A 14,724-nucleotide genomic window follows, 5' to 3' on the forward strand; every position below is an offset into this window, starting at 1 on the left:
ATTTAAATTTAATCGGGCCCATGGAACAAAATATAATTTTTATGAACATCAATTCACAACCAAATAATACTTTACAGTCTCTCTAGTTACAGTGTATTTACAAAATTGGGACCAGTTTTATATGTAATCATATGAGCATTTAAGAAAAAACGTAGTTACCAACAATGTTACAAATGTAGTTACAATTATGTAGTTACATATACCGTTAATTATTGTTACACATTTAGTACATTGTAATAACACATAATTACACTATTCTTATGAGTAACTACAGATGTACTACTATGCACCTACTATGTAAACACACTAACTTCAAATTAACTACATGGGTCCTGCTCTTCTATTGTGAAATTAGCTATATGTAACTCTTAAAAAGCACCTAATTTTACATTTCAGATCTAGCTTTACAGTAGATAGAGTTCTATTGTGTGCTGTAGATTTGTACATTGTTTCATGTTTGATTTTTTTAATTGTCTACGCCCCACATCCAACCCCGTAAACAACAGTAAATTACTCATTGGCAGCAATTAGGTTTGCAGATCATTCTTTTCTGCTGAAGTTTGTAAATTCACAAATTAACAGCTTTGTTTTACGACATGCCTCTAGAGTGAATCCTGGAAACATTCCTCCTATGAGTCTTCACACTGACACTGTCAGGTATTGTTCCTGCATGTCAGCAGAAAGAAAGGAATGGAAGCTGCAGAAGAGGGCGCAAACAACCCTTGAAAGCCCCGTCTTGTGTTACTCGGCTTTCAGTTTTATTAACAATAGCGGAGATTACCTAAAGGACATGGTGTTGTCCAACCTGTCACATATGCTTTATTTCCCCCACTGTGTGTAAATAGATACAGTAATAGGATAAGCCCATCTGTATGCATTCAAGTAATTTTGCACATATTCTGTCTCTTGTTGTCAGCCATGTGTGATGGATAATCTGAGTCTGTCATGATGATTAACATGGAGTCCTGATGCAGTCCTCTCAACGAGGGCAAAGGTTCACTAGGTGTGACATACTGTGTGTCGAGGCAGTGCACCCAGGTCCCTTCACATTGGGATGCATGCTCTGTTGAGAAATGGATCAGATTCCATTCTTTTTCAAGGACAGCCTGTATCTGTATGGTAATAGAAGAATACACGGGGGGAAACCATGATGCAGTTTTCATGAGCCATGTTTTAAAGAGCTCACATGTGAGAGCTGAACATGGTCATGGTTCTAGGTATAGCTTCATATGTGCACGTTCTTTATCATTGACAGGATCTGTGAAACAGCATGAAATCTATTCAGCAAATAATCACCTTAACTTATATATAAATATAACATCTTTACATATGATAAGATAATAAAATTAACACTTTCATAATAATATATTTTATTAGCATCAGTCTCTTTATATCCATTATTGGACATCATCACACACAACTGGAACCTATATGTTGAAAACTGTAGACTTCTACTTTCCTGTAAAATAATATGTAACGTAGCTTTAGATAGTGCCAATTGACCAAAACACTTTTTCAAAACATTTTTGGTGACTGTAGAAACCTCAGTTTTGCAGCTTGGGCCTAAGCAATTGAAATTGCTTGTCAGACAGAACAGTGTTAACTGTTTGGAACCAAATTCAGGACGGTTTTCCGCAAGAAGCAAAATTGGCAAACTAGACAGCTCTGACCTGTCAAACAATCTGGCCAAAAGCTTTCTTAATTTCATTCTGAAAAGATTACCAAAACTAGGAAACACTATCAAAATGACAAGGGGGATATATTGTCTTATTGTTTAAAAAAATACTGTGTAATAGATTAGGCTATTAGCTGTAATGTCTGTTCGTTTTTGAAGCAAATTAATAAACAGTTGTCTGTAATGAAAGTCTGAAAATGGTATTTGACCAAAGCACTTAAAAAAAAAAACTTTTTCCTGATTTGTGAGTCTTTAGTCTTCTAGTTCTCACCATATAGTGCCTATCAGACATTGGAATGGGTTATACATCAAGGACATTAAAGCTGAAACTAGTTCAATGGGACTGTTACTAGCCACTGACAGTTTTGGGGCATCACAGCACTAATTTAGATAAACAGTATACATGATGAAAATCTTTATTTACCAGTGGTAGTTTTCCCCACTATTTACTAGTATTCCCAACCCTCCTCTAAAATAATCCATTAAAATTTCAACAAATTCAAGTAAATCTGGAGAAACAAAATATGTCATACCATCTATCGATGTTGTGTATTTGTTCTTTTAAAGCTCCAAGGCCCTCGCTTAACTAATTTATTCTTTTAAACAAATTCAACTCCATTGGTTCAAAGCAGCAACTGTAGCGATCGGTTGTAGTTTTTTTGCCATTTGCAATGTAAATCGACCCAGTTCCCACATATTTGCGAACTTATCAAAGAGTGTTAAGGGACTGTCAAAGTAACCTTTTAATTATTATTTTTTTCGAACTTCTGCAGTAGGCAGAACTTAACAAGCCACTCTGGGTGTGTTAAGAAGGCAACAGGCTGCAAGGGATTTCAGAAGAAGGAAATTATGATATCATATATGGGTCAAAACAAAGTTCTGCTGATGTTGATATTATTTAAAAAAATATATCTATCATGTGTGATACGTGGAAAGTTTTTAGGCACCTTGAGAGATGTTCATCACATTGCTTTTAATTTGGAATAACTTTTAACATAAATCAGCACTCTGGAGAAATAATGGAAGCACTACATACCATTATAAACATGAGATGGAAATGAATGCGAAACAACACAACCACGTATCCACCCCCAGCCCACGAAGTGCAGAATATTACCCTTGCCCATCGCAATTAATAAGTAGCAAAGATTAAACAGGGAGAATGGTGCCCTAGGGAAATATCGCGGTGTATTAATTCTATTCACTGCTGCAGCTGTTAGTGGGAACATTTAGCCAATAAACAGTGGATTTATGCAAAAGTGATTTCTAAACAAGAACAGAGCTGTGATTTCCTCTACTGATAAACTAATAGGTCACCGGCTAAAGGAAGTAAGCGTCTGTCTTTAAAAATTTAATTGAAAGAGCCAAAACTCTTTGTAGTATAGAGAAATTAGAGTGTGTTTTCATTAAACCGTTATAGTATGATGTCGGAAAGGAGAGAGCAGTGAGCCAAAAACACCACGTTTCTCCCAGAATTTGAGTTGTAATGCATTTGGAATTGCTAATCACAAGTCTGCTACATGAATATTCTTGGCCACAATCATGTTTAGCATTTTGTAAGAGTAAAGACAGCCCTAAAAAATGAAGATGCATTTGCATAACATGAACACATTATTACAAGAAATACCTGTACAAGAAATGTACAAACAAACCACGGAATAACAACTTTGAACTCTTTTCCCAGCATATTGTTTATCTTCAGGCAAAATCAAAAGCAAAACTCTATCCTCAGTGCTTAGAAAATCAAACATACGTTGTGGTAAAAATAAGCACTAGAAGGTGTTTCTCATCTTATGTGCTACTAACTATTAATATCAAGCCTTCCGAGGAAACCTTGAATTCAGATTCCATAAGTGTGGTTTACGTGCTATCTGAGGCTGAAGTAATTTGTCTTGGCTTGTATTTTAAGTTTGTCAAAGCCAATGATTCATCGCATGCATTTTCTTTTTCTCACTGAGTTGTTGTAAAATGCAATTAAACTCCTCTGAAATGTCAAGATCCTTACTAAGTTATATACACAAATGTGAGAACCATTAAGCTAACCATGAGGTGGGATGCTGTGCAAAGCAACTGAGTACTACAAAACACTTCTAATTGCACTTGGTTCTCACACACAGTCTCAAAAAGTGATGTCTGATGTTTAATCTTGTTTAATATGATTCTGAGTTTAATGGCATTTAAATATGATGTATTTTTATGATAATGTGATGAATCTAGTCTTTGAAGAGATGATTTAGCACAGACCATAGATATGTTAGGTTTATTTCAGTATTTGTGGCGGCTTTCGCTTCACATTCATATGAATTACACATCAACATAAGACATGTTTTTCAAGGACTAGATGTATTATCAGGCTAAATATTTACAGACGTTTATCATGTTAACCCAATCTCAATTCACAGAGGAAGGAATCTACTCCTACAGTAAATGGTCAGGGAATAAAACAAATAAAAATAAAACAAACTATCATTCAAACCAATAAAATAAAACATGACTACTTAACAAACCACAAAGCTTTAAACCAAAGCATTTATATGTAGGGAATTGAACAAAATTCAGTTTCCGCTCTTTCATATCTTGCCATTCAAAGAGCATTCTACAAAAAAATCTCTCTCTCCTTTTCTGTCTTATTGACTCTGTAACCTTTGAATTCCATGAGACTATAATTTACAGTCTGACTCATTCTGCATACCCTGACCTCTCTCAACTTATAAATCGTACATACTTTAGTCAGATGATGTATGAAAATGGGAGCAAGGTGTTACAATGAACCTTGTGTCTGAAATAAATCGTCTCCTTATCACCAGCGCAATTCTCCTTTCAAAACCAGAGACTAAGCAGCTTTCCAATCCCTCAAGTAGATGAATGCAGTGTTTATTTATTTATTTATTTATTTATTTATGTATTTATGTATTGAATGTATCACAGACCATTCTTACTTACCCAACAACAATCACCTGCATATTATGCCAAAGATACTTGGCATTCATATTTGTTTAATAACCTTTGTAAATTACCACCATGTTGACAGAGTCTATACATACTCCTGTACAACGCACAATGTCTTGATGAAACAATTTAATCATCAGATACGAGTCAAAAACCTTACTTTTAATTGTTACTTAATTTTGTTTAATTAAATATGTGATTGTGACTGTGATGCTGTGTCATGTTAAATCAAGCAACATGCTTTGGAGATAATCAAAGACAATGTGCCTCCATATGGCAAGGTGTTTATTGTGCACCGAATTACTATATTGCTCATACAGCACATGTTCCTACAGACATTGAATTAAATGCATGTTATCTTTCAAGTCGGAAGTACTGCGCAAGGGGGGAGGGGTTTCTGCGCACTTCCATAGGATCCTGATCTAAAACATCACTCTATCGAAGCTGCCATTGGCCCCTGCGCACATCACTCAAACAGGTCCCTTCCCACTTCCTAAACTTCCTAAAGTGACATCTGTACAGGTTCGCCCTCTTATGCTATTTTGCCTGGATCCAAGAACATGAGCTTTGTGTGTCTGTATGTTGCATTAGACCTTAAAAACTGAAAATTTCGGTTGGCTGGCTTCACTAATAGTGTTGTTCACCACCGTTTCGCTACATCTCTGTCTCTATTGTGTGTCTTATTAGTTATATTTATACCTAATTTTGATTCTGTCCGTCCATGCACCGGAGCTCCGGCTGTGCTTTCAGTTTCAGTTTTGGTTCACAAATAGAGCATTTACAAATAATAATCGTGTTAATATAGTGCCATATATTATCAGATTGCTTGCTGTGTTTTTTTTTTGTCCTCAGTGCTTTTTCCTCCACAGCAGGAGTGCTAGCAGCGGCAGTAAAAGCCGAGGCCCGGCCACCAAGCATAATCCTCGGCCTGTCGTAAGAGATTACACACGCTAGAGGTGCTTCTTCGCTGGCTTGCACCCGCACTACAGCCTGTGGCTCGCTCTCTCAGCTTTCTGGGATCGAGCTCTGCTGCGCTGCACCGTCCACAGGTGTGGCCTCGGTTCTAGGCCCCGCTTCTGCTGGTGGCCTACTACCCTCAGCCACCTGGTACACCCCTCACCGGAAACCCTTGCACATGTGGTGTGGTTAAGCATATGGGCCTATGTGGCGCTTGTATCCCACACTCCGGTGTCTGGATACACAGTGTTCTGTCCGGCAACAGCAAGGCTGCATCCCAGCTATGCCCACCTTACCTGACGTGCCCCCCCCTGCGGCAACTGCGCCCAATTTGTCTGACATGCCATGAGTTTGCTGTTCTCCCCTTTGGCCTGTCGCTAGCCCCACGCACGTTTTCCAAGTACATGGACATTGTGTTAGCCCCTCTTCTGACTGAGAGCTTGCATCAGGGTATCCCTTTGCCAAAGGGTGCTTTACAAATGCATCCTCACCACAATCAAGCACACCGAGTCACAGTCACTCTGGCGTGCTGGAAGGTGCTCCGTTGATGGTGGAGCCATTACAATTTGACCCTCGGTGTGCCACTAAGACCAGTCTGCCACCGAGTGGTGATGATGACAGACGCCTCCAAACAAGGTTGGGGAGCAGTCTGTGACGGAAGTGGTGGACGGAACCCGCATGGGCCCTCCATATCAACGTCCTGGAGTTACAAGCAGTGCTCATCGGACAGTGTCATTTCTTGACGGTCCTACAGGACAGATATGTGCTGGTTCGGATAGACAACACAGTGGTGATTGCCTATATCAACAGGCAAGGAGGTCTCTGGTCGTGCAGACTGTACTGTAGTTCACCTCCCTGGCCTATCCAACACGGCAGCGGACCTCCTCTCTCAGGGAGGCCCCCCGGTTTCGGAATGGCACCTCCACCCGCATGTGATACTACAAATTGGAGCTGGTTCGGCAGAGCAGAAGTGGATCCACCCACTGCCCACTATGGTTCTGCATCCAAGACTGCTCAGGAACCCTAGGGATCAACGAGCTAGCCCAAGTGTGGCCACGCTGTCTCCTTTACGTGTTCCCACCATTCTCCCTTCTTCCAATGGTCCTGGAGAAGGTTAGGAGAGAACAAGTGACAGTTCTGCTGATAGGCCCACGGTTGCCTGTCTGGATTGATGGCGAGCCCCCTGGGTCTCATTTCTTGGCTGCGCAGTTTCTGAAGGGAACTCCACGGCTACGGCCTTCTCGCACCCCTTCACTGCCCACATGGCACCTTGATGTAGTGCTGGATGCTGGTAGTGAGTTACATGTCCTGTTTTGTGGGAGATGGCTACAGGGTCATCCTCCTCCCTTCTCTTCTGAGCAAGAGAGTCGGCTTCACCTGCTCTGCCCTGTGTGGACCCTCAGGTGCTATTTGGAACGCACTAAAGGACATTAGGCGCTTGGACCAACTGTTTGTGTCCTATGGAGCGCAGACACAGGGCCAGGCACTTTCAAATCAACGTGTCTCACATTGGATTGTGGACACTATTACCATGGCCTACGAGTCCACCGGGACCCTGGTGCCTGTACACATGGTGGCCCATGCAACTCAAGGCATTGCCACATCGTGGGCCCTTTCAAGGCGCCCCCTTGGCAGACATCTGTGTGGCTGCAGCTTGGGCTTTTCCACTTACATTTGTCCGGTTCTACGGGTTGGATTTGACAGGACCGGTCCCTCCCAGGACTGTGGCTCCACTCTAGCTTGTATAGTTCCTTGATCAGCAGGTATGTGGCCCGCTCTGGCTGTATGCCATAGGGCAATAGACCGCTGCTGTTCTCAGCGGTAAGCATTTGAGTTGGCTCTCATGTTCTGCTGTGTACATAGTTCATTTGTCAACACAGTAGAGCTACCATTGCCCTGCGTTAGCTGGCCTAATCAGCAGGCATGTTCCGCGTGTGGCACATGAGTTGGTTCCTGCACCCAGTGGTGTATATAGTTCGTTTGTACGACATTGTAGATCTGGGGCGGGTTGTACTAACGGGATCCGGGATCCGATCTTGATCTTGATCTCAATTGTGTTGTACTAAACGGATCAGGGCACAATCTGAGCTCAGATCCAAGCTGAAAAATTATCCTGCTTTTCAGCAGGATCAGCGCTTGATCTGATTTTTTAAAATGCAGGAACTCTGTACACTTCGCCGGCGTCACACACGCAGACCCAGGTATTTAAAGACCGTTAGAGGTTTTTCGGGAGGAAGACGTATGAAACCGGTATAGATTAACAGCATGAACCATATTTAACCTCTGTTTAATGACCTACATCGAAGCACAGTCATACCTTATCAAAACGTCTGAAGCTATGTTTAGCATTGAGCTATTTTGCAACCAGCAGATTTCAGCAAATAGGTATCTTTATCGGCATAGGCAAGTCTGGTTAAGCACAGATAAACAACGAAAATTTGACTTACATTATTTACAAAGATTTGCGCTTTCAAATAAACTTTTATTTTCTTTACTGTTGTGTTTTTATGTTGAGGTGTAGTTTGTGTGCTATTAGGTTTTTATTTATTTACATTATTGTAAAACATAATGTAAAAGCTTGTATTTCTCCAGCACCCCATTGCCAACCGAAGATGAAAGGTGACCGAGCCGACAAAGCAGCTCCACGGCTGTGCAATGCTCTGAGAATTGCCCACTCCATAGAGTATTGAGAACTCTTGAGCTACTGTGGTGTTGATCTGGGACAAAACTGAGCCAGGAAATTACAGGCCAATCAGTCTCACCTGCATTACTTATAAAATGTTGGAAAAAATGATAAGACAGAAAATAGAGGAGCATCTTAATGAAAACCATATTCTTGGAGATAGTCAACATGGGTTTAGATCATGTCTTAACTAATTTATTATAATTTTTTGAACATGCAACTGCAGCTGTAGATTACATGAAAGCATATGATATGATATACTTAGATTTTCAAAAAGCTTTCGATAAGGTTCCACACCAAAGACTGATCCTCAAATTGGAAGCTGTAGGCATTCAGGGTAATGTAAGTAGATGGATTATAAACTGGTTGATGTCTAGGAAACAGAGGGTGTCGCTTAGAGGAGTCGCTTCTAACTGGAGTGAGGTTGTTAGTGGAGTTCCACAGGGATCAATACTAGGGCCTTTGTTTTTTCTAATCTAGATTAATGATCTGGACTCTGGGATAGTTAGCAAACTTGTCAAATTTGCAGATACAAATAAAATAGGTGGCTCAGCAGATACAATCTCGGCAGCACATGCTATTCAAAGGGACTTAGATAATATTCAGTTGTGGGCCGACACCTGGCAGATGAAATTCAATGTGCAAGGTATAACATACAGGTAACAAAAATGTCCACTATAATTACACTAGGAATAGAAGTAGATGAAGTAACGCATGAGAAAGACCTTGGAGTCTATGTGGACTCCTCACTTTCTCCATCCAAACAATGTGGGGAAGCAATAAAAAAGGCAAACAGGATGCTAGGGTATATTGTCAATAGTGTAGAATTGAGAACAATGGCAGTGATGTTCAGACTGTACAATGCACTAGTTAGAGCTCATCTGGATACTGTGGACAGTTCTGGGCTCCACACTTCAAGAAAGATATCGCTGCTCTAGAGGCAGTTCAGAGGAGAGCAACCAGACTTATTCCAGGTCTGAAGGGAATGTTCTACTCAGAGACTGAGGAACTGAACCTTTTCACCCTGGAACAGAGGAGACTACGTGGGGACTTCATTCAAGTCTTCAAAATCATGAAAGGCATCGACCACATCAAACCAGAGCAGCTTTTCCAGATCAGCAGGGACACACGCATGACACACAAATGGAAATTGGGCTTCAAGGCATTCAAGACGGAAAACAGGAGACACTTCTTCACACAGAGAGGCGTCACAATCTGCAACAAACTCCCAAGTGATGTGGTTGAAGCTGAACATTTGGGAACATTTAAAAATAGACTTGGATAGTATCCTTGGATCACTTAGTTATTAATGGACACCAAACAAGCACGATGGGTCGAATGGGCTCTTATGACTTGTAAACGTTCTTATATACAGTGCCGTAAAAAAGTATTTGCCCCCTTCCTGATTTCCTCAATTATTGCATATCTGTCACACTGAATGGTTTCAGATCTCCATACAAAATGTAATGTAAGACGAAGAGAACCCAAGTAAACACAAAATTCAGTTTTTAAATGATAATTTGATTTGTTTAAGGAAAAAATGTATTGAACACCACCTGGCCCTGTGTGAAAAAGTAATTGCCAACGCTGACCTTAGCTGAGGCTAGAGAGTCGTGCAGTTCTTTAGACGTTGTCCTGGGTGTTTTTGTGACTTCTTGGATGAGTCATTGCTGCGCCCTTGGAGGAATCTTGGTAGAGCGGCCACTCCTGGGGAGATTCTCCACTGTTCCAAGTTTTCTGCATTTGGAGATAATGGCTCTCAATCTGGTTCACTGGAGTCCCAGAGCCTTGGAAATGGCTTTGTAATCCTTTTCTTGACAACTTTTTTTCTCATCTCTTCCAGAATTTCTTTTGATCGTGGCATAGTGTGCTGCTTGTTGAGACTGTGTAGCCGACTTCACATCAATGGTAAGGTCCTATATAAGTCATGTTTAGATTCAACAGGGCTAGCACTAATCAAGCCTGGGTGTGTCTGCTCTAATTTAATGATCATTTCAATTTAGTTAATGGGTTGATTGAGTAACTAAGGGGGCAATTACTTTTTCACACAAGGCCAGGTGGTGTTCGATACTTTTTTCCCTTAAATAAATAAAATTATCATTTAAAAACTGAATTGTGTTTACTTGGGTTCTCTTCATACAAAATGTAGTACTGAGATCTGAAATCATTCAGTGTGAAAAATATGCAAAAATGGAGGAAATCAGGAAAGGGGCAAATACTTTTTCATGGCACTGTACTGTTATGTCCAGCTGTGGCTACTCAGTTGACTAGCCAGCTGTGTGTTATTCAGTGGCCCTGCTCCTGCAGGATCAGGGGTCCACTGCCACGTTAATGCGCGGAGGGTGCACAAGTTGCTTGATTTGCCCACGCCATATATTGTGCAAGTAGATATATGGCCTTGAGCAGCCATTTTTGCATCTGTGATTAATTGCTTTGAGTTCAAGAAGAGTGACTTTAAAGTTATTTTTTCAGGCACTTGGTGACAGAACACTAACACTAACAACACAAACTAACAAAACACATTTCAACATATATGTTCTGCTTGGAGCAAAGGCAGAGTTTTTATTTTTATTTTGACAGCTGAGAATTTATTAACAGCAGAAACAAACATATTCCTTAATTTTGAAAGACGAGAAAAACACCTTCAAGAAACGACAAGTGAATGGCAATTTGCAGACTGTTTTTTCAGTATTCATATGTGCTGGCAAAATGATCTCTGCAGCCCTTTTTTTGGTTTCAGAGGATTGTGAATGAATCCTCCAAGGTGCACAGCGACTGTGCTTGAGATTATTTTGGATGTCGAATACGTTTTCTATTACCACATATAAATTAAAGATCGATATCTTTCAAAAGCCTCTCTATACACTTAGTGAACAGTCATTTAATCACTGTTAATTTCAGTATGTCAGTATGATAGATGAAGCCAGGACCAATTCCTTCCTATTTCGCAGCTCATATGCCCGCTCAATTGAAAATGTAATTGTAACACTATGATTTTGTATGTTGTTATATAGTCTTTTTCGTTCTAAATTATACAACAATAACACAACCATTTGCCTTCGATATTTGGTTGTTTTCAATTGTACATATCTGTGATAAAAGTCCCTGATGAACTGATGAAGCTTCATAGTTTGAATGTGTGGATGTATTCGTGTGTTTATGGGGGTGTGGAGGGGTTTACTCATGACTTATTGCAGGTGTTGGCTGTCAGTACAGCAGTAGATTAAACAAGGGCTTTAATTCTAAATGCAGTGTCTTCAATTATGTGCAATTATATATTCTCCAAATAAAGGAATATGTTTCCCATTCACAGGCTGTATACTTGTTCTATCAAGAGCATCACTCAGTCATTTTTGATGTGCAACATTTCTAAGTGTCACACCATGTACACACACCATCGTCTGAACACCTGGTCCACTCGGGTGCTTTCCAGACAATTGATTTCGAATATATAATTAGGAAACTCGACGCTATCCTGCAACAAATATAGCTTTGCTGCACAGCCATGGACTTATCTTTCACAGCCTTCAACATGCAAAGCATACATTCTCAAACACCAAACGCTGTCCGCCTTTAAAAATAAATAAACTCTTTAGATAAACTTCCAAGCAGATCCATTAGGTATAAGAAAATGTCTAGGACTACCAATAAGACATCTTTTTATTTGACTTCTTGCCTTGAATCACCACCTGACCCAATGATTATCAGAAGGCATTCTTCTGCACCAGGTGGTTTATTCCATATATTCTTTGAAGGTACTGACCCCGCTCTGTATCCAAGAAGCTCAGCCCACTTGTTTGCCCTGCTGCTTCTAAGTGCGTTCTGTACATTTTTTCCATTACAACCGGCTTGTCACATTCTGAGCAATAATGTCTGAGCAGATGAAGTGAGGAATCAGCAACAACAACAACAGCCTGTTTCCCAGCGGGGATCTGTTGGCTGCAATACTAACTGAAGGTTTGATAGGCATGTCGGGGCTAACTTTTCTGGAAATTCCATACCATATTATAATTGGCTTTTTTAAATGTTTATTTTGAATCCGTGCAATATGGCCCAAGTGAAACACCCGCCTTTGAGCCGAAGGTTGGGTCTCTTGTTCATTTGTTCATTGAAATCTGTTGGCAATCCACACACAGTGTGTTTGCAGTGTCTGTTCATTGGGTTTGTTGGTGCTTTGAAAACATTAAATTTTTAAAACAAAAAGAATTATACATAAACTCAACACTTTCGACAGCTCCTTGCCCCCCCACGCAGACTTTACTAACACCCACACCCACACATCAAATTGTTACATAAAGTTACAAAAAGGGTTAGATGATTAATTGTAGAACTGCTGCTTTTGTGGCTACAACTACTGCAACTGGATGAAATGGTGAACAGTATCTGAGTGGCACATCAGCTTGGAAAGATTTTCCAAAAGTCCAATCTCAAAAAACCAAACAAAACAGAACAAATTCTCGCAGTTCAGCATTGACTTCGGGATTATTCAGCTTCTTTCCCACCACTTCACACTGTGAAAACCCACCCAGAAAGGGGAAATCACTTATGGCTTTATCAGTTTCAATTTGAATCTTTCGGAATCCAGAAAGAGTCATTCTTTGTGATGCAGATGAATAACAGGTGGTGCATGACAGACTATTGGCTTCTGATATATGTCACATTCTTGGGTGTCTTATCATGCTGTCCTTTTTCCGATCTATTCAGCTGTCTGCCAAGGCATTAGCAAAACAAATCAAACCAAATTACTCAGGTTCCCTGGACACAAAAGGCATAATTACAATATGATGATTGCACCGTTGCCAAGTTGAAAACATATTTGCAACATTCCTGGAGTGAAATGTCATTAAACAGTAGCTTACCGTGTTTGGGTTTTTGTTTGAACAAATAAATAATATTTTTTTCTTTTCTTAACATAGCGCCATTGCCCAGACTATGTATAATTTAATTTGGAAAGCATGGGTTTAGCTGGGACTATTGTGCCACACATGAATGGTGAGGATATTTTTGTGCAATTGTGATCTCATTCCAGGTAAACACATATTATATTTATAATTTATCTGTTAATGTTCAGTCTTTACAAGTATGCTCCTGACAGGCAGCCTTGAAGCAGTCACAAACAGCTGATGATTAGCTTTCTGAAAGACTTGCTAAGAGTCTTATTAGGCACTTAAATATTTTGAAGTGTCTTGCCAGATGCAAATCGGGACTAAAGCACCATTTTATTATTACAATAAACACAAAATCAATGTGCTCACTTCAACCATTGATTTTTTAAAAGCCAGTTATATGACCTTTTTACTTTAAAGTTATCAAATGGGAACCATGTCATTGTTAATTTATTTTAAACATTTTACACCACCATTTGAAGCCTCATTTTATGCCACTTTTCAAGCCAACCTTGGCTCACACTCTGGCAGGCAGAGCTGGGGGATAAGCAGCCTGCCTAAAGCCTTGGAGATTTCCTCGCTGAAGTTAATTTTAATTCTCTTTCGTTAATTCATTTTGAACAAGTGTAATGTAATTAAATAAGCTGAATAACTGCATTTTCACTTCTTCCTCCAGATGTTTACTAAAAAGCATTTAAATAATAAAGGAAAAAAGGAGCAGGGTTAACAGTCTATACATTTTTGCATTTTTGTAATTGTTGTGTGTTTACAACACTTAGCAATAGGAGGGTCATTTTAACCTTTTAAAATAATTTACAACTTTGTTTATACATTTATATACATGTTTACTGACATGATCAGTTTTATCAGGGTTTTATTAATTTAATTCAACTTTTACTGTTAGAAACTTGAATAATATTCTACAATAAATTTAGATTCTGCAGTTAATGAGGTGTCACATTCTATACCGATGAGACTCACATTATTATAAAACTATTCACTTCAGCAGAGTGGGGGTTAGTATTGTATTATTTTGAAGCATTGTTATAACAAATGTTTAAAAGCTTGATCAATGTGAAAAAAATAAAAGGAAGACAAGTTAATTAAAGTAAAATTATCACTACAGTTGGAGAATCATTTGCTGTTCTGAGAAACATTTATTGTTAACTACAATTAATTTCTTAAGTTTTCTCACAGACTTTCATCTGGAAGTTCTGAAGCCTGAGGTGTTTATGTAAAACACACAAATTAAGTGAAATAAGATGCATAAAGCATTTTTTAAAAGGGCATCTGAGGGCAGCATACTATTATTATGCTGATAGGAAAGCACAATTTGCCAAAGAGTCCTCAATCCTCACAGTTCAAAAGCACTGAAAGTCTTAGTATTATGATGCAAGATGTCAGTGACCTTATTTCTCATTAATATCACTTTTTTTAAAATATATAGGGGAAATGGCTATAATCAAGTGAAACCATGTGAAAGACCTATTTGATCTCTGATTAGGTCCACATGAATTTGCTATTTTACCACTGAATGCAAAAAATGAACGATTTGCAATATATTGAGTAATAAA

At 39.4% G+C, this 14,724-nt stretch overlaps 1 protein-coding gene across 1 annotated transcript in view; it reads right to left on the bottom strand.

The window, feature by feature from the left end:
* Window positions 1-14,724, bottom strand: part of galnt9 (polypeptide N-acetylgalactosaminyltransferase 9) — an 82,182-nt gene that overhangs the window by 13,053 nt on the left and 54,405 nt on the right. The gene's annotated exons all lie outside the window — the stretch shown is intronic.

Source organism: Amia ocellicauda, chromosome 17 (genome assembly GCF_036373705.1).
Source record: "Amia ocellicauda isolate fAmiCal2 chromosome 17, fAmiCal2.hap1, whole genome shotgun sequence".
Lineage (NCBI taxonomy): Eukaryota > Metazoa > Chordata > Actinopteri > Amiiformes > Amiidae > Amia > Amia ocellicauda.